This window comes from Schistocerca piceifrons, unplaced genomic scaffold (assembly GCF_021461385.2).
Source record: "Schistocerca piceifrons isolate TAMUIC-IGC-003096 unplaced genomic scaffold, iqSchPice1.1 HiC_scaffold_325, whole genome shotgun sequence".
NCBI classification, from domain to species: domain Eukaryota; kingdom Metazoa; phylum Arthropoda; class Insecta; order Orthoptera; family Acrididae; genus Schistocerca; species Schistocerca piceifrons.
In genome coordinates this window covers 5001-10000 of record NW_025728543.1, presented here as the reverse complement: position 1 = coordinate 10000, position 5000 = coordinate 5001, and the positions used below count along the sequence as shown (strand labels likewise).

Here is a 5000-nt window from a genome sequence, read left to right as displayed (position 1 = left end):
TCAAGTTGGACTTGGGCTCGGCGCGAGGCGTCGGGGTAGTGGACCCTCCCAAACACCACATGCCACGACAGGCGGCAGCCTGCGGGGTTCGGTGCTGGACTCTTCCCTGTTCGCTCGCCGCTACTGGGGGAATCCTTGTTAGTTTCTTTTCCTCCGCTTAGTAATATGCTTAAATTCAGCGGGTAGTCTCGCCTGCTCTGAGGTCGTTGTACGAGGTGTCGCACGCCACACCGCCAGCCGGCTGTGCACGCTACCGAGAAAGTACCGGTATGCGAACCGCCAGGCGACGGGCGCGCATCGCACGTTTGAGGAGACGCGGCCGGCCCCACAGGCGGCCGCGACACTCCCAGGTCTGCGAAGCGGGGCAAACGCCGCGCGCTTCAGTATACGTAGCCGACCCTCAGCCAGACGTGGCCCGGGAACGGAATCCATGGACCGCAATGTGCGTTCGAAACGTCGATGTTCATGTGTCCTGCAGTTCACATGTCGACGCGCAATTTGCTGCGTTCTTCATCGACCCACGAGCCGAGTGATCCACCGTCCTGGGTGATCTCTTCTCAGTTTCCGCCGTCTCTTTCGAGACGGTCGCATAGGCGGGAGTGAGGCGTGTGGCGGCCCCTGTTCCAGCGTTCTGTGTCCAACGGCCTCACGGCCGACGGGCGTCGTACGGCTCCACACCGGAGCGGACAGGCACTCGGGCGAAAGTCATTCAAAACCGGCGCCAGGCGCCAGGTGCCGCAGGCCAGCCGCTCCAGCGCTTCAGCGCTCGTACCACACAACATTGCCGCTAGTTTTGAGAGGCACGCGTGGTTCCGCACGCGGCGCACGGCTACGGCGAGCCGTACAGGTAGCGTGTTGCGCGACACGACACGCACATCGAAAGACATGCAGTCTAGTCGGTAATGATCCTTCCGCAGGTTCACCTACGGAAACCTTGTTACGACTTTTACTTCCTCTAAATGATCAAGTTTGGTCATCTTTCCGGTAGCATCGGCAACGACAGAGTCAATGCCGCGTACCAGTCCGAAGACCTCACTAAATCATTCAATCGGTAGTAGCGACGGGCGGTGTGTACAAAGGGCAGGGACGTAATCAACGCGAGCTTATGACTCGCGCTTACTGGGAATTCCTCGTTCATGGGGAACAATTGCAAGCCCCAATCCCTAGCACGAAGGAGGTTCAGCGGGTTACCCCGACCTTTCGGCCTAGGAAGACACGCTGATTCCTTCAGTGTAGCGCGCGTGCGGCCCAGAACATCTAAGGGCATCACAGACCTGTTATTGCTCAATCTCGTGCGGCTAGAAGCCGCCTGTCCCTCTAAGAAGAAAAGTAATCGCTGACAGCACGAAGGATGTCACGCGACTAGTTAGCAGGCTAGAGTCTCGTTCGTTATCGGAATTAACCAGACAAATCGCTCCACCAACTAAGAACGGCCATGCACCACCACCCACCGAATCAAGAAAGAGCTATCAATCTGTCAATCCTTCCGGTGTCCGGGCCTGGTGAGGTTTCCCGTGTTGAGTCAAATTAAGCCGCAGGCTCCACTCCTGGTGGTGCCCTTCCGTCAATTCCTTTAAGTTTCAGCTTTGCAACCATACTTCCCCCGGAACCCAAAAGCTTTGGTTTCCCGGAGGCTGCCCGCCGAGTCATCGGAGGAACTGCGGCGGATCGCTGGCTGGCATCGTTTATGGTTAGAACTAGGGCGGTATCTGATCGCCTTCGAACCTCTAACTTTCGTTCTTGATTAATGAAAACATACTTGGCAAATGCTTTCGCTTCTGTTCGTCTTGCGACGATCCAAGAATTTCACCTCTAACGTCGCAATACGAATGCCCCCGCCTGTCCCTATTAATCATTACCTCGGGTTCCGAAAACCAACAAAATAGAACCGAGGTCCTATTCCATTATTCCATGCACACAGTATTCAGGCGGGCTTGCCTGCTTTAAGCACTCTAATTTGTTCAAAGTAAACGTGCCGGCCCACCGAGACACTCAATAAAGAGCACCCTGGTAGGATTTCAACGGGGTCCGCCTCGGGACGCACGAGCACGCACGAGGCGGTCGCACGCCTTCAGCTCGCCCCACCGGCAGGACGTCCCACGATACATGCCAGTTAAACACCGACGGGCGGTGAACCAACAGCGTGGGACACAAATCCAACTACGAGCTTTTTAACCGCAACAACTTTAATATACGCTATTGGAGCTGGAATTACCGCGGCTGCTGGCACCAGACTTGCCCTCCAATAGATACTCGTTAAAGGATTTAAAGTGTACTCATTCCGATTACGGGGCCTCGGATGAGTCCCGTATCGTTATTTTTCGTCACTACCTCCCCGTGCCGGGAGTGGGTAATTTGCGCGCCTGCTGCCTTCCTTGGATGTGGTAGCCGTTTCTCAGGCTCCCTCTCCGGAATCGAACCCTGATTCCCCGTTACCCGTTACAACCATGGTAGGCGCAGAACCTACCATCGACAGTTGATAAGGCAGACATTTGAAAGATGCGTCGCCGGTACGAGGACCGTGCGATCAGCCCAAAGTTATTCAGAGTCACCAAGGCAAACGGACCGGACGAGCCGACCGATTGGTTTTGATCTAATAAAAGCGTCCCTTCCATCTCTGGTCGGGACTCTGTTTGCATGTATTAGCTCTAGAATTACCACAGTTATCCAAGTAACGTGGGTACGATCTAAGGAACCATAACTGATTTAATGAGCCATTCGCGGTTTCACCTTAATGCGGCTTGTACTGAGACATGCATGGCTTAATCTTTGAGACAAGCATATGACTACTGGCAGGATCAACCAGGGAGCTGCGTCAACTAGAGCTGAGCAGCCGGCCGCCCGGGAGTGTGTCCCGGGGGCCCGCGCGAACACGCAAGCGTCCGCTCAATCATTCTGCAAACAGGAGGAGGCTGAGCTCCCCTGCACAATACACCTCGAAACCCTCTCAGGTCCCGGCGGCGCGCAGCGCCGTCCCAAGTACTTGGTCGGGTTCGAGAGAGGCGCAATCGCCCGGAGTTAGGCGAGTAGACGCTTTCGGTGCGACCACCCGTGCTCCCAACTGAGCTTGCCGCTGCCGACAGAGGCCCGGGAGCGTGCTGTCGTGGCATTGCCGGCGGGAGACAACACGCGCCACCTACGGTGACCGGCAGCTCCAACGCCAGCGCCACAGAAGGACAAAAGCCCCACTTGGGTGCCGAAGCGAACTCTCCCAGCACAGCGCACGCGCCAACACATCCGCACAGCTGCGATACAAACCACCAGCGAGAACCGCTGGGGCGACCGAGCAGCAGACGGCGTCGCGGCGCCGAGCGCCGGGCGGCGGCGCATCCTCAACGCACACAGTCCTCAATCGGACCAGCACACTGAAGATGTCCACCGCGCTTCGCACCGGGCCCGCGAGGACCTACTTTGGCCGCACGGCGCCGCGCGCAGGGTGCGCCGGCGCGCAGCTGCGACGCCTGCCGCGTCCGTCGGCCGGCGCGCCTGCCACTGGCCGCCCCCACCAGCCGGCTGTAGCGCGTGCGCCCACGCACCGCGCGGCCAGCACGCCGGGAGGCGCCCCCTCACCGGCCGGGGACGGTCCCACCCAGCCACCGCCGCGTATCGCTTCACACCCAGATGCCGTTCAGTTTCGTCGGCATGGTGGGTATCGCTGGAACAACCGGTTAGTACCTCAACCTATCGTCGCCATCACCGATTCACCCCTAGCGAGAACAACCGCACCACAACAGGTTACCATTTGTTCATTTGCGTAACTTCACCAGAAAACGCAGGCGTCCATCGCCATTTGCAACTTCAACGATTATTGCATGCCTGTGTCAGGTGTCACGCCACACTACGTCTGCCCACATACACGCAAACAAAATGTGCACGCCTAGACAATACGTGGAAGGTGGCCCCCCGTACGTATGCGATGTCCATTGCTCGAACGACTGTCAACCGGCCTCTGTAGCATGTCGCAGATATGGAACGCGGTGCACCATGCCATCACGGTGTGTGAGGAGAGACGACTAGGTCCGAATACATCAACAGACAGCTCATGCTGATCGCCATCCACGGCGTCCGTTCCTCCCACACGTCTCTATGGCGTACCACACTGCAATCCAGCTCTCATAGGGAGACGACACGTAGCTGCGTGCACAATATTTGCACTGTATGGTCCGCCGTTTTTGGGCGCAGTCGTTGTGCGGTCACACATGTGCCACGATGTATCATTCAGTACATAAGGACGAATGTGCAGTACAGATTGTGGTTCACGCGTACGACATCAGCGGACAGTTGACACAGGCCGCACCACAACGTAGCCTGAGTACGTCGCATGCGAAGGGCATTGAACATGCAAACTTCTCACCAACCAGCTTGCGAAGGCAGGGGGCAAGGTGGGGGACGTGGGGAGGGGCGGCATGTACGTCCTGCTGCCATCCACATTACAGTGTACAGCAGGAGCATGTGGAAAGTGAGCAAGACTTGCAAGGTGTTTAACATGAAGCGATACACAGGGGTGCGGGCAGTGCGAGTAGCGAACTATATTGCGAGGGTTGCGGGTGGGCAACACTACAGTAATTGAACGAGTCGTATAACAATTACAGAGCAGGTTTAGGCGACAACGTGGGTTACGTTAAGGCGACAACATGGGTTAGGTTAAGGCACAACATGGGTTAGGTTAAGGCACAACATGGGTTAGGTTAAGGCACAACATGGGTTAGGTTAAGGCACAACATGGGTTAGGTTAAGGCACAACATGGGTTAGGTTAAGGGCACAACATGGGTTAGGTTAAGGCACAACATGGGTTAGGTTAAGGCACAACATGGGTTAGGTTGAGGCACAACATGGGTTAGGTTGAGGCACAACATGGGTTAGGTTGAGGCACAACATGGGTTAGGTTGAGGCACAACATGGGTTAGGTTGAGGCACAACATGGGTTAGGTTAAGGTACAACATGGGTTAGGTTAAGGTACAACATGGGTTAGGTTAAGGTACAACATGGGTTAGGTTA

At 56.5% G+C, this 5000-nt stretch overlaps 2 non-coding genes and 1 pseudogene across 2 annotated transcripts; all 3 read right to left on the bottom strand.

Annotated features, from left to right (window-relative positions):
• The window catches only part of LOC124745561, a 4222-nt pseudogene extending 4016 nt beyond the window's left edge, over positions 1-206 (bottom strand).
• A 188-nt stretch (positions 207-394) lies between these two features.
• LOC124745541 lies at positions 395-549 on the bottom strand. The gene has a single exon (XR_007011065.1). It is a non-coding gene; the product is annotated as a 5.8S ribosomal RNA (ribosomal RNA).
• Positions 550-900: 351 nt separating this feature from the next.
• Positions 901-2809, bottom strand: LOC124745548. The gene has a single exon (XR_007011071.1). It is a non-coding gene; the product is annotated as a small subunit ribosomal RNA (ribosomal RNA).
• Between the last annotated feature and the right edge of the window lie 2191 nt (positions 2810-5000).